This window comes from Pinus tabuliformis, chromosome X, assembly GCF_031772625.1.
Source record: "Pinus tabuliformis cultivar Carrire ecotype Pingquan chromosome X, CPIR1, whole genome shotgun sequence".
In the NCBI taxonomy this organism is placed as follows: Eukaryota; Viridiplantae; Streptophyta; class Pinopsida; order Pinales; family Pinaceae; genus Pinus; species Pinus tabuliformis.
This window is the reverse complement of record NC_142308.1, coordinates 713,984,123-714,011,340: the sequence shown is the minus strand read 5'-3', so window position 1 is coordinate 714,011,340 and position 27,218 is coordinate 713,984,123.

Here is a 27,218-nt window from a genome sequence, read left to right as displayed (position 1 = left end):
AGTAAGAGACAAAGAGAGTGGGAAATTAGGGGAACGACATTATTGAGAGGTACACAATACAACATAATGATCTGTATACCTGTATACATGTCCAAACAATCATATGGATAGAACATACAGTTTATCCTGTAAGTCATACAACAATGTTATGTCATATCTTGTTTTTTAGTAGGTTGTACAAGCTTACTTTAGGTCATTTTTTGGTATTCGTGCATGCTATTTTTTGGCCAATGTTTGGAGTTTTACTTGTAATTTTAGAATGGAATAAAAAGCTAATTTGAAGGAGTAATTACATGTATGAAAATTAACTTTTATTCTTTTGGTGTATTTTCCAACCATTTGTGTGATTGATGCATGCTCAAATTTTTATTTATGTTATTAAGTAAATTCAAGATCTTATTTATTCAATATAGAAGTATAAGATAACATTCGCATGGGATTGAAAAATTTACAAAGATATGGTTGGAGTGGTCTCCTTTAGTTCTAGATCTTGAGATGCTTCCAATTCTTGATCTTCTTCCCTTTCACAATCTATGTAGAATCATTTCTTCTCACTGCACTTATGACCCTTACTATACTTAATGTGACAATTGAAACTAGTCATTTTTCTCTTCTTTTATCGATTTGGTGAGACATCAAGCTTGTAGGTTGAGTTAGGTTAGTAAGGTCATAGTTCTCTCTATAGTTGTTAGTGAAAACTCTTATAGTATCCATATTTTCACTTTCAAATTTCCTTGCCACATTAAAAACATGCTCTGGGTATTTAGGTTCAAAGAGATGCACCTCAAGTTGAATACTCTCCTTTAAAGTGCCCATAAAGAAATCAAACCAATTATATTATAAATTGTTCCTTATCTTGAGACTTAGATTTTGGGCTTGTTTAATGTGTTATGTAATTAGACTTATTTATTGAAGATTTACCAATTCACTAAAGAATGTATTATTCTTATTATCTACATAATGTGTTATCAATCCATCCATAAAAATGTACCAAGAGACAATGCAATACTTTTCTATTTCACAAAGCATTTGATAAAAGAAAAATTGATCATTTTATAAATACAAGGATGCAAGAGTTAACCTTTCTAAGGTTTAAACTTGGTGTTGCTCAAATAATTTCTCCATTTGGAATATCTATGTTATATGATATTTACATCAAACTTATTCATATTGATCTTCAGAATTAAGTATTTCCTTGGTATTGAATTGAAAACCCTATGATGTGGATCTTTAAGTGATAAATAATCCTATTTCTATGACTCCATCCTCATGTTATCCACATATTTAAAAAAATTTCCCATATTTTACTGGGTTTCAATGATATTTTTATCTTTATTTTCAAGATGGTTGACAAAAAAATTTGCAATTCTTGCATCCTTTTTCTCCATTGGTTATGTTGACGTTGCAATCAATACCCTCCAAATTTTTTCCTACACTTGAATTTTGGAGCCTACTGAGGATCTATGATTTGTCGTCCCATAATGCCTTCATTTTTTATTGATGTTTTGCGATATGTTTAAGTCTTCTTCTCATATTCCACTTTCAAAGTCACTTTCTCACAAATGCACAATCCTTGTTGAACTCATGAGCACAATATATTTATGCAAGCTTAAACGAGCATATCATTGTCCATCAAGACAATGCCCGTGTGATTTTCAACTCATGTTGATAGTTAGCATGCACTTCCATTGACAATCTTCCTCACTTTGGTTGTGTTTGTACTTCTACTTTGGTGAGTTGTCTCAATTATATCTTTTGTACACCATCGCTTTTATATTCACGACTTTCTCTTTTTCTCACTTCCACTTTAATAAGTGTCTTTTTCATGTTATCTTCACTCTGGCATGTGTCACTTTGAAGTTTGTTCACATTTTGCAAGTGTTATCTTCATGGTTTCCCCCTGTTGTAGGTGTCACTTTTGTTTTTTTTACTCTTTCATGTATCAAACCTTTTCTTATCACCAAAGTTATTTCTAGTCAACCCTTCTGGATTACATGGTCCTACATATAATTTGAATATGCACTAGACATATTCTTACATCTTAGCACACCTTTTGGTCATAGTCATCACTCCTGTTGTAAGTTGTGTTCTAATTTTTGTAATGTGTCGTTTCAATTATCACACTTAGAAATAGGTGTCGCTTGGCTATTGTTTCAAGGCGTGATTAATTTTCATGAGTCCTATTCATTTAGTTGGCTTGTATTGATGACATTTATATGTGTGATCCATATTTTATTTGTCTTAGGATGCATTTATTTCTCCTACTCTGCTAGTCCCACACTTAGCTATTTTGAGAGCTCTTCTTGGTCCTCTTACTCGGTGCAAGTTGTAAAAGCATTATCCCTCTTACTAGGTGATGAGCGCAACTTATTCATGAACCTCATTGACATATCTTTTCATCCCATGATTTTGCATTGTCTTTTCTAAGGTCTCCTCCCTCTCACAATGCATTATTACTTCCTAGGATAAGTGACCTAGCCTTTTGTTGCCTCTCATAGTGAAAAGCACATTCCATATGAGAAAGAAACCACAATTGGAGATAATTTTTCCCTCCCAAGCCTAATCACATTCCAATCTCACACTAAGTGCAAATAAAAAACATAACAAAAAAGCACACTTAAAAAAAACAAGGACCATTCGAGCGCACTCTAGAAGAACAAGGACCTTCTATCCCTTCAAAGGTGCACTTAGGACAAACAAGAGTTCCTTCTCTTGAAAATATTTCACCTAAAAAGAAGCCTTGTATCCTCTTTAGCGCATGGCGCAGTCTTGAAGCCTAGAGCTTTCATCCATCCTTGTTTCCTTGGGGTGCATGGCACAGTACTGAAGCCTAAAGCCTTCATCCTTCCCTCTTCCCTTAGGGCACATGGTGCAGTCTTGAAGCCTGAAGCGTTCATCCTTCCCTCTTCCCCTATGCAATTTGTGCTTAAGCCTTGCTTAGACCCATCCTCTTCAGTGCATGCTATAGTAGGAAAGGCTAGGGAATCCTCCTCTCAACCCCTGACTAGTCAAACTACGTTTTCGAAGTCTTCCTTCTCTTTCCTTCTAGGGAACATGGCGCAACCTTAAGCAACAAGCTTTCCCACCTTGTACCTTTAGATTTCCCACTATTCTGGACCAAGGAGAGATCCTCTTCATAGTGCACAACATAGTAAAAATTAATAATGGAGCCTTCCTAATCCACTGATGAGTTTTCATGCACCCTCCTAATCAAGCTTCCTTTTAACCCTCTCATAATCTTATAATGAGCTTATCATTCCATGAGCTAGGTAATGATAGAATATATTTTTTTAAGACTGATTTCACTTTGTCATGAATGATTTTCATTGACAGAAGTACCTTCTTAGCATGAAAGGTAATGCTCAAAGCAGGTAGTAAGGAGAAAACATAAAGAAACACCTGCGGAGAAGAAGAACAAAATACAGTTACAATGGAGACACGAAGAAGATAATGGATCAAGATAGAAAGAAGACATTGCATGATGATTCAGAGGATTCTAATATTGATCCAAGACCCTTTGGAGGGTGAAGGTAAGCAACAAAGTGGATCTTTCATGAATATGAAGCATATATCATATCTACCATCAAGAATGCAAGATGAAGCAACAAGGGAGACAACTTGGCATTTCCACCTCATCATGAGCTCCATTTCATCATTTTCAAGTTGTAATTTGTACAAGTGTCATCATGATGGTCAATATTGTTGTGGGGAAAAATGCCTATGCAGGACGATCCTATCCACCTAAGGTGTGACAGTGCCTTAGCAACAAACAGAGACAGCTATGCTGGTTTCTTCCTTTATGAATTGTGAAAGAAGAGAGATCAATAGACTTACCGGTGTCTTCCGTTTGTCCCTCGATCCGGTCTCTCTTCTCTTTGGGATTTCACAGCTACTTGCCTTCTCACTCGCCCAGCTTCAACGGGTTCCTGCGAGATCACAAGAGAACAGCTACTTGCAACAAGAGAACAACTACTTGCGACAAGAGAAGAACACTACACAAAGACAGATATTCACATTCATAACTAGTTTAGGATTAGAAATAAACTAAACATACTAATGCATTCATACATCAAAAATACATCAGCATATAGGAGAAACCAAGATAGCTTTATTGATGAATAACAAGCTTCAGGAAGAGATACAACCCAGAGGGCTCCAATCCAGCATCTCCTTCCCAGCAAATGGAATTCCTATCTTCACCCCCTTCAAAGCATTAAGCACCCAATGATTCCAATCTCAAACCAACAGCAATTCTTTGCAATAACAAAATTCCAGCCTCTAGATCTCATGGAGGAGAGATCCATATATAGATGTTTGGAGAGAGGATGAGTCAGCTTGAGATCTGACTAGTGTCCTCTCCCTCTGTCAGTTCTTGAGTCCACTTGGAGGTTCTTGCTTCCACTTGGAGATTTGGAACCTCTTACTCATCACCAGTCGAATTCCCTGAGGCAAGTGTCATTTTGGAAGCTTCCTGGGTTTTGACACCTTGAGAAATGAGCCTGCCACATGTCCACTCTCATTCAGCGCAGGTAGCCAGTGTTCCAGTTGTCATTCAACGCAGGTAGCCATTGTTGGCTTTGACATTCAGTGCAAACAGCTAGTGTAGCCACTGAAATGATCCTGAATTGACTTGTTTTTGAGCAGTTTCTGGTGGAGAACTTCTGTGAATTGCTGTGGTTTGTTAGCCTTGTTCCTCTAGGGGTAGGAACAACATGTTTAGGGACTTTGGATCCCTTAGATTATGGACATTTCATGCTCAATGTTGTAAGGCACAAAAATGTCTATAACAGTTGCCCCCTAAAGTATGAGGCTGTTTATCGGGTGAAATGCTTTATCAGGGGGATCCGAAGTTCATCCAATGCTGAGAGGAGACCTGTAATAAGATACAATACAATACATTATTTTTCATACTGATTTCATGATCTAGCGGAGGCGGGCATTCCCATGCTCAGCTTTATAGATTCATTTTTCTGTACATAGAACAGACAATCGTCTAATGGTAGACTGATAATTTTGATGAAATTATCATCCTTTGAGTAGGATGATTATCTACTGCAATGATGTACATGTCAATGTCTTTATCTTTCCTGAATATATATCGCAGCCCGGATGGATGAAACTAGATCCGGGGTCTTCAAACTTGTTCGATCTTCACTCTAAGTACAAGTCGATCCATGTGAGAAATGTTCTGAAGTCTAACATGGAAAGACATCGCTTGATTACCGGTCAATGATGTAAACCGTTAACAAGCGCGAGAGGAATCACCGATAATGATAATGACCCTCAAGGTACTGCAGTACAATTCACGTGGTGTGAATAAAGGACTTGGCGTCGAACACCACACAAAATCTTTCGGTTGAAGGTCATTGATGTATACCTGCCGCCGGAAGTGAGAAACTTGCCATTGTGGCATGCAAGCTTCAAAGTACTGAAGGGGTTGTTCCTAGATCAACTTCTTGGATTATGAGCTGATGTCGACAAGAAGCGATCCGTCAAAGGAGGGCCTTAATGAATCCCACATCAGTGACACGGAACGGAGCTAATGATTTTAATGGAGGTGAAAACGATCTGTGACATATGATTCAGGGTGGCGGTCATGAAAGGATGAAGGATAATGTATGGTAGTGGATGGGACACGGTTGACTTTTCTGAACGACTTCTCTTGAACATATGGTGACACTGATGCAATGGATTAGTAGCATTACCCCAAATATGGATGGTATGGCGAGACCATGGATGTGATCGGTGAATGAAACAACCCATCCTGATTGTGGTACGGAGGAAAAGTGTCATGTTCAAGAGCGACTTGCTACCATCAAAGTTTTCTTTAGTTTCTCCCAATTTTTCCCCAGTCATTGCTGACCAGTACCTCTTTATTTTTGTCAAGCTTGAGGAGGATAACATATGCTTGTTCTATAACCTGCCCTTCGGGCAAGCCCATCGCTATGTTTTAACGAGCCTAGCGATAGTGAAACTCGTTCTCGTCTAAAGACAAGTTTGTCGCTATTTAATGATTTTAACGAGTCTAACGACAAGGATAACTCGGTCCTTTTCATTTTTAGAGAGTCTGAAAAGGTACATAAAGTTAACTCCAAAAACCCTTTTTCGTCATCTAATCCCTTAAGTCCGAAAAAGTATAAAACAATACAGAAGGGATGAGTTTTCGATAGTTTTAACGAGCCGAATAAAACAAGCGCTCGATATTTTTGTGCAATAATCCCTCAGGTCCAAAAAGATTAAAATCTAGAGGAGGGATAGCTCTTCCTATCCCTTTAACGAGCTAGAAGGCCAAGGACTCGGCAATCTTTTCATATTTTACGAGTCAGTTGAAAAGAGCTTAAAGAAGACTCGTCTTTTGAGGAATGAGCGATAAACAGGGTTAGCAGCTAATTCCAGGTACAGGTTGGAATTTTCCAATCACGGCAGTGTCACAAGGATGGCTAGGTGAAATCACTCTTCGCAGCTGTTCCTCAAAATGGGTAAACAATCATATGGAGGTGAACGATCGGCCAAATGAAAAGTGGAGGTGACGGTGCAAACACGACCAAGGCTTTTAATGGCTGATAAGGTTACATTCACAGTGGTTATTTACTGGGTAGTTCATTTTTTAATGAGCTTAAACGCGGGTAGAAACATTTGCTCGATCTTATGTTTATTTTTTAACGAGCATGAACTATGTGCTAAAACTGCTCGGATCTTTGCGTTTATTTTTTAACAAGCATGAACTGTGTGCTAAAACTGCTCGATTACCTAGTCATATGATAAGAGTGTCTCATTGAGATTCTATTTTTTATGGAGCTTCATCTCACAAAGCTATGCCCCGCATCCTTTCTTTATGCAAGTTAGGAAACGGCTAACCCAAAAAACAGATAAATAACCGCTCTTTGCTTGCATTCCAAAAGGTTTGCATGCCCCCAGGTATAAAGTATGATTTCAAGGTTACCTCTACTTCTCTTCCTTCAAAACAATTGTTTTAAAGAGAGAGGCTTACCTCTTTCAGGTTACCTAAAGATTGTCTCGTTAATCTTTCAAACAAAACACTTCCTCAGCAATGTCTACCGAAATAGACAAAGGTGAATGACGCAGCCTGCCAACTCACATAACTTTGACAAAAGAATCCTATTCTAGAATAACCCTCTTCCTAGACGGACGGGGTACAGACTAGTCATATTCTCCCGCGGAAACCTACTCTATACCCAACGTTTCCCTGCCGAAGCAGACCAGGACGCATGCCCCCTGGGTTCCAGTCATATCCTCCCGGATTACTTGCGCTCATTAGGAGGACAGACCGTGGGTTGAGACACTTCTTGCGTGAAGAGACCATTTAGGGATGGTATATGACTATTTGCGATGCGTGATCCGGGAAATGAAAGTTGGTCCACGAGCTTGACCACTCTTCCTTCATGCGGAAAACACATTACTCTAAAGAGTGAGGAGACGATGGCTCCCATGCAATATATATAGTCTCCTCCAAGGAGTAGGTTATAATCCAATGGTCCTTGAACGACCATCACGTTCATCTGAACGGTCTTCCCTTTCAATGTTATAGGCACATTGGGGAGGATCCCTAAAGGTCGACTGGTTCCTTTATCAAAGCCTGATAGATTTCTCATTTCAGGCAAAAGCGCTGGTGAAACAAGCGCTTTCCAAGCAATAGAGGAAAGGATACTCACAGATGCCCCCTCATCAATGATAGTGCCAGCCATTACCATTCTGTATATTTGAAAGATAATTCTGAATGGTATGCTTGCTGGCAACCGGGGTCTGCCTAGTTGGTTCCAGTCAAAGGACACAACCAGGTTGCTTGGTGGTGGGACCGACTAGACGGCCGGATATCGCTCTGACGAACTTCCTTCCTGCGATAAAGGAATGGGTGCATTTCCCCCTTGTTCATCAGAGTCAGTGTTGATGAAGAGAATTTGGACGGTGTTGTCTTTATTCTCCTCTGTGATGGTATCATTCGAAGATAGAGCCTCTGAAGGCAAAACCAGGTCAACTGCCGTCTCAACCTTTTGACTTTCGTCAGGCATGGATCCAGACGGTTCATATTCAATGATAGGTGCTTCGGCTGACCACCTGGGCGGGCCAGCCGGGTTCTCAACTAGTGAAGGACTTGGTAGGAGTTTTTGATATCCAGGAGGAAGTTGCGCTCGTAAAATCGGGTGATCTTCCAGAACTCTTTTAGCCTCGTCTAAGAAGGGACAATGGTGGATGGCATGATCACCTTCACATAGTTTGCAGGGAAATCTAGATTTCCCTCTCTGTCCTGGGACTTCACTTTCACTAGTTGACGGTGAGCAGTCAACATGGCTATCAGAGGTTGATGCTATCGAATTGTGAAAATGGGGAGACCAGTCCCTTAGTATCCGAGGGATGCAGGGACAATCTCTGTGGAAATGGTCTCCCTTGCATATGACACATGGCGATTTAGGCCTGGTCAGTGCTGTGTGTGGACTTTTGTCAGACGACACTTGTTTTCCCCTAGTCGCCTTTGGCTCGTTCTTCTTCTGTTCTTTCTTCTTCTCCTTAGGAACTTGGTTTTTTATTTTACCAGTTCCGTCAAGCGAAGAGGAAGGAGGAGAGGAAGAGTTAGATGAAGTAGAAGGCTGGTTGGCAACTCTGGTCTGGTCTAACTGTTGACTCGACTGTTCAGGAATGGTGGTGTTCTGAACGACATTGGTTGAAAAGAGCCAGACTAGCAGACCAATTGTCAGTCCTGGAAGCGACAATGTGGCCATGTGGGGCGCACCAACATCTCCCCAAGAGGAGAAGGGACTAGGATTTCCACTAAGGGGAATTCCTTGGTTGGTGTGCTCCATTTTTTCAACCTAAAGATCAATGCAGGAATAAAGGGTGATTGTTCCGTTTAAAATAAATTTTAACGACGCTTTAGACACAACTTGCTTTTTCAGTTTTAAAGAGTCGAGAAAAAGCTAAAGATGACTCTAGTCTCCTTCGATGTTTTAACGAGCCCGAAGTGACAAATGCTCGGATGGACTTTTTCCGTTATAGAGTCTGAAAAAGGCCAAAAGGAACTACTCTGGAGTTCTAGGCAGAGGGTGTGCCAAACTTTTCGCAAAACCGCAGAACACTTTTTAGGGTACGGGCGGTCGATCTTCCTGAATGCTGTGTTCAGTGCATTGCGATCAGTAGGGCGGCCGACACGGCTTCCTAAGGATAAAGGTTTTATGCCTATAGGGGTCTCCCAATATATACGTGACGGCACGTGGGAGCACAATCCGTACTGGCGCTATCGTCCCTCAGGAGGAATCACCCACCATCCATGAGATCGACAGTCACCAGGCTTAACGACATCGGAACACATCTCTAGCCTAGACCTCTATGTTGTGCGTTATGTTGCAAAGCGTTGTTAAGTTCATTCAATTTATTTTAGTTTGATCTTTTTAGAAGTTTGCCTTTCAAGGTTCACCACGAGATGTATGATACAAATTCCTAAATGCAGTCTAAAGATGATAAGCAAGCTTTATATCTTTTCAACTTTGAAAATCCTAGCTACTAAGGGAAAAGAAAGACACCATCTTTTCTCAAAGAGCAATTAGCACACTCTAATGCACTTTTCCTAAATCCAACATGCAAACTATCAAATGCAAATGCACAATGCAGGTGTTTGTTTTCCGCTTTCTTAGTATTGATGCCTACAAAGAAAGCTTTTTGTACAAATTTTAATTTTCTTTTAAATGATCAATACAAACAAGTTTACTTTTTCGAAATCAGAGAGGGTAGAAGAGATTACAACAATTAACGATTTTCGAAATGAATACTTGTCTCGACACTTAAAAGAGACAAACTCAAACCAATAAGCAAGAGAAAATGTATAATCAACTGTAAACAGCTAATGAACTCTCTCCTAAGATCACAATCAACAGATCTGAATCAAGGGCTACAAGATGATTATTTCACTCATGCAAAGGAAAACTGCAAATGATGCCACAAACACATAAAAACACTCACAGTCTTTTTTTACAAAAGGAGGCGGAATCTAAGCAGAGAAAAGGAGTTATCAGACTGGTACCTATGCTGGTTACAGGCTGCAAAAATCAGAGATCAAAACAAGGCGAAACAAAGCAGAGAACCCCAGCTGCACAAGGACAAACTGGTTCAGCGCAACCTCAACATAGGGGTTTTGACATTCAGCGCAGGTAGCCTTCACGGGAACTACGTTGAAATGCAGAACCCCTTCACTGGGTCTGCGCTGAAGGAGAAACTCTCGTTTCTCTCAGGTTCTGGGTCACAGATTGCTATTTAATCAACTGTTTCAGGCCAAACAACAATTCTTTGCAATAACAAAATTCCAGCCTCTAGATCTCATGGAGGAGAGATCCATATATAGATGTTTGGAGAGTGGATGAGTCAGCTTGAGATCTGACTAGTGTCCTCTCCCTCTGTTAGTTCTTGAGTCCACTTGGAGGTTCTTGCTTCCACTTGGAGATTTGGAACCTCTTACTCATCACCAGTCGAATTCCCTGAGGCAAGTGTCATTTTGGAAGCTTCCTGGGTTTTGACACCTTGAGAAATGAGCCTGCCACATGTCCACTCTCGTTCAGCGCAGGTAGCCAGTGTTCTAGTTGACATTCAACGCAGGTAGCCAGTGTTGGATTTGACATTCAGCGCAAACAGCTAGTGTAGCCACTGAAATGATCCTGAATTGACTTGTTTTTGAGCAGTTTCTGGTGGAGAACTTCTGTGAATTGCCGTGGTTTGTTAGCCTTGTTCCTCTAGGGGTAGGAACAACATGTTTAGGGACTTTGGATCCCTTAGATTATGGACATTTCATGCTCAATGTTGTAAGGCACAAAAATGTCTATAACAAATATGTGTCCATGCGTCTTGCCACATCATCATGTGGAATGTAATGATGTTATCATTAAAGGGAAAAAGACAAAATGTAAGGTGTGGAATTCCAAAGGTCACATGTGGAATATGAAGAGTCACATATTCATATATGGACAAAAGAGTTGTATAGAAGTCTAAAGGTCATAATAGAAGTCCAAGAGTCATGAGGGTATCTCAAGAGTCAAGGGGATATGAAAGGCCATTCCCCATTATAAAAGCAACCTAATAACTCAAGCAAAAGGATTTTGGAGGCTTAAGCTTTAAAGGGCTAGTCTTGGCTTCTCTAATTGGCATAAGAAAGAAAATTATTCTTTGGAGAAGTAAGAAGTGACTTAATCTTCCACTCCTGGAACTAATGCTTCATCATTGTAACTGTGTATTTGGATATTTCACCTAATTGAAACTCAATGAGCCAACACATTTTCATGCATGTATCATGAATGTTTTAGGAATTTTATTGGGATGTTTGCAGTATATGTTATGCTCACATGTACTAAGAAATTTGAACTACTTCGATGGCTTTGGTACTTATCTTGTTGAATGTGTGTTGTATTCGATTTAACAATCATTGTGTGAACTATTTTTTCTAATGAATATTTAAATGCTATTATGTGTCTCTCTTAGGTTAGTAGTATTACTTCCTTCTAGAGATTCACTCTCGTCTCCCACATGTGAAGGTCTCCTTTTACACATTAGAATCGGTGTTTCACAATGTCAACTTAATTTCCTATTCAAGGTTTATGTATATAATCTCTTATGTTACCCATTGAACCAAGGCAAACCTTAGTGTTATGGTGGTTAGGCCGATACTCCGGATGGGGCTCCTACTCCAAACAATGTGAAGTCTTATTGGGACTTCACATCAAGGAGACCTTGTGTATGTTGGCGGTATCCAACACCATCAACATTCTAGCACTAGAAGGAGGGGTAGATGACAAGTTTTGCCCATCGAGTCTATTTCAAATCTCTTATTGTTAACGACTCTATTAAATCATAATCCTGAACCATTTTTCTAGACTATCTCTTGGTAAAATTTCCATATCCAATGAAATTTTTCATGCCTTGTCTCAATTTAGGTTTGATGGCGAAGGTGGTAAATTTTTATCCAAAAACATAAATGATTTTCTTAGGTTTTGTAAATCTCATAAGATTGATGATGAAGATTTGGTGTGTATTTTTTTCACCCTCACTCTTGAAGGTTGTGTTAATCAATGGTTTCATACCTTATCATCTGTCTCTATCCATTCTTTTGATCAATTTCTTAAGGAGCTTCATCAAGCATTTGATAGGTATGATTACCGAGATGTTTATAAAGGAATCAATCAACTTAGAATGAATCCTAATGAATCAATTAATGATTTTTCTAATAGACTCCTTCACTTATGTTGTGAGTTTCCTGAAGAAGATATGGATTGGGATTTCTTTAAGAATGTTTTTAAACATTTGGTTTGGATCTCTTTGAATCGGTGTGAATATAAACCCCCAAATGTTAATTTTTTCCAAACTTTTATAAATCATGAGACACCACTAATTTCAGAGGAGGAACCTACTTTTCCTTTTTCTCTTTCTCCTCCTCCTTTTCCAATACCAATTTAGGTGCCTCCCTGTGATAATGTTGAAGTTTGGAAATATGCAAATCAAATTTATGATCCATCTCCTCAACCTTCCTCCACTTCACAAGATCTTGATCTGACTGAGGATAATTTGGAATGGTCCATGGAGCCTAAGGTGAAGGCCAATACCATGATTTGTCAAGATGATATTATCATTCATAAATCCAATTTTGAATATGATATGAATCCCTTTCATCCTCTGTTATCTCTTTCTCATGACTCCTTTCCCCTTGGTCGTCTTAATCAACCTATTCCAAATCCAAACAATGATTCACTGCAAGGTAGTCACTCTTAATAGTTAGAGGAGTAGGAAGGTAAAGATTCTTTTGATATTTATTCTCTTTTACAAAATCCTCTATGTCAAGATAATGTTCTTCCATCCTTGGCTAACTTTGAAACTAGGAGTCTTGATTGTTCGGTTACTCGAGAAGATTTTGTTTTGGAAGATTTATACCTCAAATCTATTTTTTTCCAAGAAGATATTCTTATAGAAACTTCCTCTTCACCTCACTATCCCTTGTGTTCTATTGTGTTTAATGCATTAAATTATTAAGGAGATACTCCATTCTATTCAGTTTCATCATCTAAGGAGTTGGATTTTGAATTGACACAAGGTAGTGAGATCATCCATGAGGAAGAAGAAGGTAAGAAACTTATCAAGTATCCTTTCCATTCCTTATCATTTCCAATTTTGCATGAAGAAAATTATTCTATCCAGGCGACTCATGATATTTGTTCGATCTATCCATCATTGGTTACTAAAAAAGAATAATCTTATTAGTTGGGTAATTTGTTTGTTGAAGATGTAAATTTTGATCAAATTAGTTATGTAGATGACTACCATTTGGATGATAGTAATTTAGTTGAAATTATTGATGGTAGCTGCCCATGTACCATTCATGATCTAATCCAATACTTGATATATCATTCTATAATATTTTAAAATTCCAAGACTTTTTAGGAAGTCTACACTCTTCAACTTTTGTTGATGCTTATGTGAGGTTCTTGTTACTCTGGTAAGGTCCCCGAACTAAATCAGGTTTGGATGTTGTTGCAAAATTATTTCCTTTGCATGGTTTCGTTGGATGTAAATTATTTCTTGAAAGTTACGTGGTATTTAAAATATAATTTTTCTAACTCTCAAGGTTTGCTTCCCGATTGGATTGAAAGCCTTTTTTCAGTTGATTCATCTTCATGTAAATATATCGTATCAAACTTAGGTTTGGAATGTATACCTTTTATGGATGCATGGATATGTGAAGATGATAATTCTAAAGACAATCATTGGATGAAGGATTCATGTCTATCAAATGCATTTGAAAGAAATCAACTCCTAGCCTTTCTTGTGAATACCCTGATGTTGACCATTTTCTTCATGGCACCATATATCCTCTTTAGTGTCAATGAATGCTTGTGTTATTTTCCCAATCAAGTTCTTATTTTTCATCCACTACATCTTGACTAGTTTCATGTGCTTGCCATATTGGAATTCATTTTAAATGATTATGATGTCAACCCAGTTTGAGTCACAAGTAGATGGTTTGTTGCATTCAACACATGAGGAAGATGATTCTATTGTTCAAATCATTTGAAAATTTGTTCAAACTGGCATATCTTTGTTGTCTCTTATCTTAGAATATTATGCCTTAATTAATCCATCTGATCATGGTTCCTATTCGAACAACTGTCATTCAATTGATCATTTTCCCACTAGTGTACCTAATGATGGTTGTTTTAACAACTGATATTTATGGTCCTTCTTCTCAATTTTCAAAAACTTGTCAAGCATTTAAGGAACTTCAACCTCCACTGATGGCTATGTCAGGTCCTCACTATCTTGACAAACCTTTTGAACATGTTACATTTCCCCTTACAAGATTCTCATCCTGATTCCATGCCATTAATTGATAAATTATATTTTTGAGGATTTTAGGTGTTTCAAGAGGATGTTTTTGAATTTCATGATCCAATCTATAATTAGTTGGAGGAATTCTACTTAGAAATCCCATTTTCTAAAAACAAGTTTCGATCTTTCTTGATGTTAGCTAAGCAAGATAATATAGACGCAGGTGCATTCACAAGAAGCCATCAAGGTTTTTTTTATTATTATGGTTTTCATCGAGAAGGTAAGGTGGTTTTGACGATGATAGACCCGCCAAAATTTAGGGGATCTCCATGGTATGAAGTCCAAATCAAACCTCACACCATTTGGTGTAGGAGTCCCATATGGTATAAAGGCCCGATTTCCAAATCCTTAACAATTTTCCTCAGCTCTAGAAATGGTGTCCTCGAAAAGCAAGGGAGGTGTGCCTGGTGAGAGTGCAATTGAAACTGTGTCAAGGTTCTTCTACTACAAAAGGGGGGAGAAAAGTGAGCCTATAAGTGAGAGGTAATAGTACCACCTAGGAAGAGACACACATGAACCAAAAGGATTTGTCTAACATCTAGTGTAATAGTCGACAACGGATGTGATAGTCATTACAACCAACAAATAGGGAAATATCTATCAAATATCCCACAGAATATTACACAAGGACGTGACGATAAAAACAACCATTACAACACATTCTCAATAAGATGAGCACTAAAATAGCCAAAATAGTTCAACTATCTTAGTACATGTGAAAGAAAACATGAAATAAAAACATCCATAGAATAGTCTTACAAACATTCATAGTCCATGCATGAAGAACGTGCTGGCCTTAAAAGATTATGTTATTAAGAAAAATTTCCAAGAAACATGTTTACAATGTATATCACTAGCACAAATAGTGGGACATTGGAGCCACTCCTTTCTCCCCAAAGAACTAGCTGATGTCTCTAATGCCTTGCGGGAGGAGCCAAGGTGAAAAATCTTTTATTCATACAATGAGGGGGTATATATAACCAAGGGGCCATGCTTCCCCTTTGTGACTCTTTGACTACCCTCACAACTGTTCAAATTCCTATGACTATTCAACTTACATGACTCTCCATATTCATGTGTGTCCTTTGGAATTCCACTTTACAATGCATTTGCATACAATATACATGGTCCACATAATGATGTGGAATATGACCACTCATGACATGGCATGACATGACAATGGATTTCTTGGTGATGTGGCAATGTCAAGTCATTGTTGCTACTGAGAGTTGGATGTCTTCTTGGATATGATTTCTCTTCATTGTTGCGTGGCTTGGTGATGTAAAGTCTTCAATGATTTTTAGTCTTGGATGATAGTTACAAACTTATGTCCCTTTGCTTTCTCATGATTGATCCACTTGTGAGTTCATCTACAAGAGAGCCTTTAGGCATGCTTCCCTCCTTCTTTGCCTTGTTTATCATCTCACCATGACTTGATAGTGTACCTATTCCTACAATTCACTCATGATGAGATGAAATCAATCTGAAAACCCCCTAGTCTAAGATGATACATTCTTATCCATGAAATGAGAATGAGACAAGTCACAGATTGGGGAGAGGGGGCCTAGTGACTGTGCATTGCACAGTTCTAGTAGTCAAGGGGAGAGATTGGGCTCTAATACCATGCAATTTGAAGCTCAGGGAGGCTTAAAGGACATAACTGCGCTGTTTCTGGAGGCAGTGGAGTTCGGCTGAGGGAAAGGACATTGGGAGAAGCATCTGTGCCATTTTGGATGCTAAGGGTAGCTACGATTCTACGCATTGTGCAGTTCCAATAGACAAGGGAAAAGATTTAGAGTTGAAGATGCAAAGTTTCCAGTCCAAGGAAAAATGGAAGACACAACTACACAATTCTTGGGGTCAAGAGTGGGAGCTGGGTACAAGAATTATGTAGAGTAGAAACCCTGGGAGACATTGACTACACATTGTGTAGTTCCAATTAGTAAGGTTACAACTTAGAGGGCTAAGACAGCGCAGTGTGTAGTTCAGTTGGGGCCCGATGAAGCTAAGTTGCTAAGTTGGGAAGATTTTCTGAAAATGGCTGTGTTGGATGGGTGATGAAATCTGATGAACCTTGATTGTGATCACACACTTATCATACTTTGATGACATGACAACATAGATCATTAGAACACATAAAAAAAGGATTTACCTCTGTGTGATTGCCTCATGACAAGATAAGACAAGTACGACACTTAAGATATGCTTTAGGATGATCATGACGACACTTGTGCGACAATGTTCAAGACTTTGTGTATGGATGCAACAAATGTTTACATGGTTGGGAAAACTAATATACACAAAGAACGAGTTTTGAAACCATCAAAAAGGGCTTGCAAACATTGCACAACTACCAAACATGCCAAAATATGACAGTTAACCCAACATGAAAAAGGGACCAAAGCACTGCAAGAAAGCTCATGAAATGAGCTCTAGTGCTTGCAACAACAATGTAAAATACCAAGGAGGCTTCGAAATTAAGCATAAGACAAAATTTTGGAGGATGATACAACAACTACAACACTTAGAAACACACTAGGTGAACTCCTACTTCTTTGTCTTGGTTAACTTTTTTTGTGCAGGGCCTTGGTTCTTCAGGGAGCAATTATTCATCGTGCAGATTAATTTGGCCTTCCCACATACCCCAAGAACATACATGGTCCCCTCTATACCTTCTCAGTTTAACACAACAAAATATTTAACATAATCACAATGTTTCGAGTTAGGAAGGTTAGTGTAGTTCATGGGCTTAAGATTTCCAGAGTATAATTTTTCATCTCTGGTGTTGCTTCACTGCCAACAAGCCTGGATAGTACCCCGACGGGGTCATGTAGGAACAAAATCATTTCTCTGCTACCAGCGAACATGGACAATACCCTGACGGAGTTTCTTGCTTCACCTCTTCGTGCAGGAAGTCTTTCACTTCTTTCACCTTTATTTATTTATTTAAATAGAATTGTGAATTGTCACTTGTTTATTTTGGGGTGGAAGAGGGATCCTGACTTATTGAGAGTAGAAGAGGTTGTTAATTCAAAGAAGCGTTTAGAGACCTCTAGTTTAAGTTTTCTTGTTTATATTTCCCCCTTCTCCACTTCTACTATTTAGATAAACTTGAGAACGCGAAAGCAAAAAGAACTGAGTATAGGCATGAGGTTTTCAGACTAGACATGGATTTATGGTTGGACCAAAACTCTCCTTACGGATAGATTTTGTTTTCCATCGGAACTTCATCGACCAAAAGATGTAACCAACATAAGGAAGACAAAAAAAAGGTTGTCCAAATGCTGAAGTGTCACAAGACTCTTTATAGTTTAGCCACCCACATACTTAGAAGCCACAATATACTCATGCACAACACTTATTCACATAATAGAAACCAAAACAAGATTCAAACAAGCAAACAAGCAACAAAATAAAAGACTATGTACATAGTGTAGGGCACAACCCCAGATTTTCATTGAAAATATTGTTTAAAGACTTGGCCATTGACATGGAGAGAGTCAATCTTCCCGTCAAGTGATTGAAGACGATATGTGTGTTGGCCAATATTTTCGTGCACCATGAATGGCCCAATCCACAGGGACTGAAACATAGTGTGTTTGCCTTTGCCCTTGTGGGATTTGTCCCACTTTAAGACTAAGTCACCCACACTAATTTTGTTTTTCCCTGTCGACTTCTTTTCGAACCACCTCTTGATATGACTCTAGTGAAGTGAATTTTTTTTTTTTAACTTTCAACCTTTCTTCTTACAGCTTATGAAGAGTGTCCATCCTACACTGAACTAACGAACATGGCTTGCCTTGAGATTCTTGTGATATTTGGAGAGTAGGAAAGTAGATGTTCGATGGGAGGATGGATTCTTTTTCGTACACTAGGAAGTAAGGGGAGGTGTTTAGGGAAGGTTTTGGCATGACTCGATCAACCCATAAGGCATTCACCAAAGTAGAGTGTCAGTTTTGTTGTTAAGAGAATATGGTCTTTTTAATTATGCAGATAAGGTTCTTGTTCGTGGATTCATCAAGACCATAACCCTACAGATAATAATTATTTGAATATTTTAATATGATACCATTTTTTAATCCAAAATCATAGTCTTAACAATGAAAAGTATGTTTCATTGTAGAAAACAATTGAAGTAGGAATGCAAAACCTGGAAATGATGTTTTGTTGTAAAAAGCTAATGAATTCCTCATTAATCACCTATTTGAGAGGAACTATTTCTGTCCACTACGTGAAGTAATCTATAGTAGTTAAGATGTAGTGGTGTTTCTTTGATGAGTGTGGGAAAATTTCCCCAATAATGTCCAAGCCCCACTGTTGAAAAGGTTCTTGCACTACAATGGGATGTAATGGGGCAGATGACTTCTTGTTTCTGCTAGCACATCTTTGACAGACTGGAGACTTGTGGGCATAAGCATGAACATCTCTGAATAATGTAAGCCAGTAAAAACCAGCCCGGATAATATTGTGTTGTAGTGTTCCCTACAAAGTGTCCCCCGACTGGCTCCTCATGTAGATCACACAATTCCTTTTCTAAATCATGCGCCTCTAAACACTTGAGCAGTACTTTGTTGTGGAGCTTTTTGAGCCACACGCCATGCACCAATTGATAAGATAATGCTTTATGTATGAGTGCCCTCTTCTGTCACACAAAAGAGTGAGAGGCCACTGTGCTGTACTCAAGGTGTTGGCACACATCCGTGTACCAAGAGTTTATGCTTGTAGTGGGGGAGGCTCACTCAACGTTATACATCTCAATTTATTGTTCCCATCCAAAGATATCTTCTTCTTCCTCATTCATATTTATTGCTTCTACTTCTAGTTGGAAAAGACCATGGGCATTGACTATGTGAACTAGCTTGATTTCTAGATCATACTCTTGTAATTCGATTATCCAGTTCACTCTCCTTTCATGCAGGGCTTGTTGAACAAGAAATGTTCTAATTGTTGGGCGTAGTACAAATATAACACAATGGTTCTTCAATATATAGGGCCTAAACTATTTTATCGCCTTGTATACTACATAAGTATGTTTTTCCATGGTGGGGTAGTTAAGCTTTGGTCCTTGTAAACATGTGCTTATGAAGGAGATAGGTTGCTCATTGTTCGATTCATCCTGCTGAGTGAGCACAACAACAAGAGAGGTATCAGAAGAAAAATTGTAGAGTAAGATATCTTTATCAAATTCCATGCTGTAAAATGCAAGTGCTTCTACTATAGCCTGATTAATACGGTGAAAAAGGTCCTTTTCCCTTTTATCCCATTTGTATACTGCATCCTTCTTCACCATCTCCTGTATTGATTTGACAATATGGGAATAGTCAGAGATGAAATTGTGGAGGAAGTTGATCTTCCCCAAGAAAGACTGCATGGATTTCTTATTGATTAGGAAGGGAATATGTGTGATTGTCCTGACCCTGTCTAGGTCTACCTTAATCCCACTCTTAGCAAAGATGTGGCCCAAGATATTACCCTCAGACATTGCAAATATACTTTTCTTGGGATTTAAGGATATCTGGTACTTGCAATATCACCCAAAAATCTTCTTTAAGTGGCGTAGGTGGTTTGACCTTTGTTTGGAGAACATTGTTACATCATCAAGATAGACCACCACACTCTACCCAACGAGTCCGTAGAAAGTGATGTCCATATCACGTTAGAATGTTGCCCCAGCGCTAATTAGCCCAAATGGAATTTTTCAGAATGAAAACGTGCCCCAATTCGTTCTTAACGTGGTTTTCGGTTTGTCGGGCTCTGTAACTAAGACCTGGTTATATCCAGAATATCCATCTAACAGAGAAAACATTTCAGACCCCAATATTGATTGCAATATTTATTCCATGGACGATACGGGATAGTTGTCTTTGTCCGATGCACGATTGAGATTTTAGAAATCTACACACAAGCAGATCTCCTAGACTTCTTCCTTACAAGGACCAAATTTTACATCCATGTTGAGTGTCGCGCTCTATATATGATCTAAGCATCCAACAATTTTCTCAACTCTTTTTGAATGAGAGGATCAAGCGTTGGATGTACTTTTCTTAGCTTCTATTGGAATGGCTTGGGTCCTTCCTTAATAAATATCACATGCTAGATGATTCATGTGTCATATGTCTTGAGTTTATTGTACGTCCATGAGAAGACATAAACGTAAAGCTTGAATAAGTGGATGAAGGCTTGAACCTCTTGTGGTCTACAACAAGTACATAGATTGACATATTTCAGATCCTTATTTTTTCCCAAGTTGATCTGTGCATGCGATAGCGTGGAACTGTGGGTCTTGGCATTGATAGGTCCCCAGAAGAGATTCTATAGGTCATACAAATTTTCCAACAATACCACACCCTTTGGGATGAGGTTTCCTTTGCTTGTGCTAGCTATATCCTACAATGCTTTTTCTTGCTCATCCTCATCGATTGATGCGTCTTTAAATACATCAACATATGCCATGAAGCATAGTGTTTGTTGCTCATCATGAAAAATGCGTAAAGTAGTGATATTATCTGGGACTGAAGGCTTATAAATAATATTAATAGAAAAACTATCCCTCAATGGTGACATCTTAGCAGCAACATTTTCTAATGCATCTGGATCTAGGTTACGCATTCTTGGAACAAAAAATACTATTAAAAGCTTGGAAATGTGAAATATGACATCATACCTCTTGTTGATAACTTCTAAGATAAGGTGACATACAATGTATGGTGTTGCGTCCCTATCACACCACAATTTTTGAGTCACCTACCACTTTTAGGATGCAAACATTAAGGTCAATGGCCTTTTTCAAGTGCAAGATGAGTGCTTTGTACTCTGCAGTGTTTTTCATGCACTCAAATTCCAAGTGGCTAGAGATCAAAGGCTTTCTCTTCAACTGGTCTATTAAAACACAACCAACTCCATAGCCCTCCTACATTTTGGAACCATCGAAGTACATAGTCCAAACATCATATATATAGGGACTGTGAACTACACTAGTAGTACTACAACTACTACAAAATATACAAATTATATTATCGCCAGTTGGACAAGGAAGGAGATCCAACTATGTATCTAGTGGAATTGGGGATGGATGTGTAATATAACACCCCAGTTGAGTTTCAAGAAAGCGATTGTCGAAAATTAATGATGTGAAAGACATTGGTTCATTATGCCCATTCAAGGGAGTGACAATGTGTTTCATATATCTCTATCATTCTACCCAGATTTGATATTTCTGCCCCTGTACGGAAGCCATAAGAGTGACCAGTCTGTGGCAAGGTACCCTTATGGCTTGCTAGACCAATCTTTTCTCAACAACACTTCGTATGCTTCTCGAATATCCACAATCACTATGTTGATACATTGGTGGACTCATCCATCGGATGATAAGTGAATGATGACATCTCTGAGTTCACCAATTGCCAGGACATGAGTCCTGTCTAGATGAATAATCTATGCATCTTTTTTGACCCATTTAGCATTTATTTTCTTGGCAACAGATAATGGAATTACATTCACCGATGCACCATAATCAACTAAGCAATTGTGTACATTGAAATTGAAGATTTCAAAAGTTAACAAGAAAGAGGGACAGAGCGTGTTCACATCCATCGTAAGTGCGTTGAGTATAGATATGATAGTATAAGGAGACTTACTAGATTCCTTATTTGAAGAGGTAGCGTTACCTATAGAGGTCTGCCCAAGTGCCTGTAGAAGGATGTCCCATTAGCTCATAATATTTGTCAGTTCAATCATTGAGATGTTTGCGCGAACCTTCTTCACATAATCAACAATTTTATAATCCATAGAGGGAAGACTAACTGGGGTTTTCGAGGATGTAACTTGGTTCGCTATTTCCAGAGTGATGATTCTCTCCTTACTCCTATAAGAAACATTTTTCATTGATACTACTTTCTTAGACTTAGTCTGAGTGTTATGCGCTGAGTTAGGCGGTGGGTTGTTTTTCCTCAACAAATTTTCTTTGAATTTCGTCTTCGGCAACTCAATTATAGTGGATCACCCTTGGCTTCTTAGGTTGTATCGGTTTGTATACTTCTGGGCCGAACCATCACTCAGAGGTTGCTTATCGACAATACCCATATGGGCTATAAGTATACAGTTGAACATGTTTATTGTATGCCCAACACTTGGGCTTAATCAGCTGAAATAGCTTCTTCCTTTTCTTTAGTAGGCTCAGTATATTCTTCAACCATTACTTAATCAAGAATATGCATAGAAACCATGCTCATGGATTGATTCAACCATGCTAAGATTTCATAGTGCACAGTTCAGTTGGGGCCCAGTGAATCTAAGTTGCTCGGTCAGGAAGATTTTCCCAAAATGGCTAAGTGTTGGATGGGTGATGAACTGTGATGAACATTGATTATGATCACACACTTAGCATACTTTGATGACAAAACAACATAAATCACCGGAACATGTAAACAAAGCATTTCCCTTAGTGTGATTGCCTAACGACAAGAAATGACAAGTGTGACACTTAAGATAGGCTTTAGGATGACCATGACGACACTTGTGCGATAATGCTCAAGAATTTGTGTATGGATGCGAAAAATATTTACATGGTTGGTACAAATCATATACACAAATATCGACCTTCGAAACCATCAGAAAAGGCTTGCAAACATTACATGACTGCCAAATATGCCAAAATATGATAGTTAACCCAACATGCAAAGGACACCAAAGCATTTCAAGAAAGCTCATGAAATTAGCTACAGTGTTTGCAACAACAATGTAAAAAACCAAGGAGGGCTCCAAAATTGAGCATAAGCCAAAATTTTAGAGGATGTTGCAACAACTACAATTCTTGGCAACACACTAGTTGAACTCCAACTTCTCTGTCTTGTTTAAATTATTTTGTGTAGGGCCTTGGTTCTTCAGGGAGTATTCATTCATTGTGTAGATTAATTTGGCCTTCTCACTTACCCCACGAAAAGACATAGTCCCCTCTATACCTTCTTATTTGAACACAACAAAAGATTCAACATAATTATAATGTTTTGATTTGGGAAGGGTAGTGTAGTTCACTAGCTTAATATTTCCATAGCATAATTTTTCATCTTTGGTGTTGCTCCACTACCAGTAGTCCTGGATAGTACCCTGAAGGAGTCATGCAGGAAAACAAACATTACTTCGCTGCCAATGAGCCTGGACAATACCTCGACAGAGTTGCTTGTTTCACCTCTCTACACAGGAAGTCATTCTCTTCTTTCACCTTTATTTATTTATTTAAATAGAACCATGCATTGTCACTGATTTATTTTGGGGCATAAGAGGGATCTAGAATTATTGAGAGTAGAAGAGGTTGTTCATTCAGAGAAGCATATAAATACCTCTAATTTAGGTTTTCTCATTTAGATTTTTCCCCTTCTCCGTTTCTACTAGTTGGATAAGCTTGAGAATACAAAAGTATGAAAAACCAGGTATACAAAAGTATGAAAAGCCAGGTATAGGCATGAGGTTTTTGGACTAGACATGGGTTCATGATTGGACCAAAAATGTCCTTACAGATAGATCATGTTTTCCATCAGAACTTCATCGACCAAAATATGTAACCAACACAAGGAAGACGGAAAAAAGGCTAGCCAAATGCTAAAGTGTCACAAGAATATTATACTTTAGCCACACACATACTTAGAAGCCGTTATATACTCATGCAAAACACTTATTCACATAACAAAAACCAAAACAAGGTACAAACAAACAAACAAGCAACAAAAGAAAAGACTATGTACATAGTGTAGGGCACAACCCAGATTTTCATTGAAAATATTGTTTGATGTCTTGGCCATTGACACGAAGAGATTCAATCTTCCCATCAAGTGATTGAAGATGATTTGTGTGTTGGCCAACATTTTCGTTCACTGTGAATGGCCCAATCCACTAATGAGCACTAGTATTGCAATAAGAATGTTGCAACTCCCGGGGCTACCAACTTTACTTCATCAACTTGGGTTTTGTACAAACTTGGAGGTGACAGTGATGTATACACAAATAGATGTAATGGGTCCAATATTTGTCACTTCTGAGCTGGGGTGATAGGCCAGTAGGGTTTCTCGAACTAGCCTTCTATTGATTTAGAGGAAGTTTGATTACCAATTGAAAAAGGATAATTTTACCCTAATTGAGAGTATCGAAATGCTACCAACTGCAGTAATGAAATACTGAAATAGATGCCTAAAACACACAACTCATCTAGTTATTTGTTAAGATAGATTACTTCAAAATAATTCTAATTTAACACATGTGAAACCCTAACTAACCTAAGCATGAAATCTGATCTAAACAAGAACCTAACTGTTGTGCACATGAATAAGCATAACAACCTTTTGTCTTTTTGTATTTTTGTGAAAACATGAATGCTAATCCTTGTTGGTTGCATGGCAGGTGGAATAGGTGTGGAGGGAGATGAGTGTTATGGGTCAAATGGATTGGGAGGCAAGGATGGGTCTTCTCCCAGCTTTCGTGATACATTTTTCACAATCAGGCTTAAAACATGCCACTACAGGTTTTCCTATAGGATGTCCTAGTTCACCTACAGGATCCCCTATTTTCCTACATGAATAGGCCAAAAGCATAAGGAGTGATTTGGACAGTGGTATGGAGCTTAGGGAAGGTGAGTGATGGAAGGAATAAGGCAAGGAAGCAGTTGGAACTCACTTAGAACTTAAACTGAATCTCTATGATGGTTGGATTTTTTCAACAAGCATGGTAAGTGGTCCTTGTGAAATGATAACTCAGATTGAGAAATTAGTGGCCTTTGGCGATCATGGGTGGGTATGGTTTGGCTGAGGTTGATTATATGAGGTCTTCTTGCAATATTTAAACTCCTGCAACATACAAATCATTGTTGGCATTTATCCATAAATAATTTCAAAACAAGGAGGGTTTACAACAATATAAGGAAAATAGAATTCACATCATTTTTCTACCAAGTTCATGCATGGAAATGATTGAAACCTATTATGAAGCAACATAAAATCTAATAAAAACCTTAAGATATCAGAAATCACAACTGCAACCTATCTTCTAAAACTAAAAGATGTTGACCTAATTAGTAGAAAAACCCTAAGTTTCATAAAAAACTAGAATTATGTATTTTTGGGCTGAATGGGAGTTTTTCCTCAAACCATGGTCCCTGAAGGGAGGAATGAGGTAAGATACACCTTTTATCAAATTTTTTTTTTATATTTCCTTATCTTTCTAATGCTACTATTAAATTTATTCACAAATGGAAGCAAACTAATCAAACTCACCAATACTTGCAATGTAACGATGCCAAAATCAATTTAACAAGTAATCTATGAAATAACCTAAACATACAAGTACAGTAAGAGGAACCTATGCTGCTAAGGTTAGACCCTAACCCAAGAACTTCAACCCTCTGAGTCAAATTAGTGCTGGATAAAGGGAATGCTCATTTTCATTAACATATCAAAAAATACATAACAATGTTTGGTCACAATCCTTCAACTCGAAAATTCTTAGCTATTTTGCATAAAAAATCCGAATCCTAATGGGGTTCTATGCCTCTTTATTTATACAATTGAAGTTTCCAACAAATTTCTTAAATATAGGGAGGCTTGGCTCCCAATCTTAAGATTAACTGGTTCTTAACTATTACTGGCTCGACTACCAATGATCCTCATGACTCGGTTGCTTGCAACTCCGAGCTGGTGTGATTTGATTGAGGGATCTTCGAGTGAGTGAGGATTTAATGAGGGAGGTCCATCTCCTATAATCTCTCCTTGTCTCATTCGAGTTCCTACACCCTAATTAGCCATAATTTTCTCCCAAAAAACTACAATCAATGCACATTAGACCAATGGACATAACATCTTACTTTTACTCAACTCATTAAGCAAAATATAATTAAAACATGTAAAGAATTATGGGAAGAGTTGATTTTAGTAAGCTTGGAGGTGTATTAAGGTCCATATATTTTACCCAATGATCAGCCTCATCATAATCCCCTACTGAAAGTGTTGCTCATCCTCTGAGCAACTCAATCTATGTTCATGTCTTTCATTGCTTTGGTGGCTTCCCTGACATCCCATGCTTCTGTTGTAGCTTCTTCCTCTTGTGAATAAAACCCTGCATTCCTCTCTATCTCTTCCCACTTATTTCTTTCTTCTTCTCCTTTTCTTCCTTCCAACATTCCCAAAAGAAATGGTGGAATAAGCATCAAGCCAATCCAATTGAATTTGAGTCTTTGTAGTGCTTGCTTATACATTGGGGTTCTATTTAGTGCCTCTCTCATTTTATCAAGAGAATGATATTATTTGATTTTTAGGCTGTAAGGTAAGGTGTTTCATCTCCTTTGGTAGGCTTGTTGGCTGTCATATCCTAGGAATCTTAGCATGTCTTCAAAGTGTGTGACTGCCTATTCTTGTACAACAAGGTACCTTGGTGCAAGCTTGGGATCATTTGTAATGAGGTTGTGGGTGTTGATGACAGCCATTAGGTTAGATTGTTCTGCTATGATCATAAGGGGTTTTTCCTCTTATTTTGCTAATACCCTTTTCATCTCTGTAGCTCTTACTTCCTCATGATTCATCCAAGATGCTAAGGCTATCAATTGAAAGTCCCCTAGCTTTGGATTTGGGTCCCACACATTTAAATTTGTCAAGGCCAAATTGTGTAGGTAAAACTCATATATATTTTCTCTATCTTCCAAGGTGCTTTGATCACAGAGATCAATGAATTGTCTATAGTCTTGGAAGGGCATAGTTCCTCTTTGTGCTAGGGTCTTTATCTGGAATTGTAGCCATTGTTCCTTGAGGTACAAGGCATATGACTTTGTTGGCATCCTACACTGGATTGCCTCCATGGACAAACTG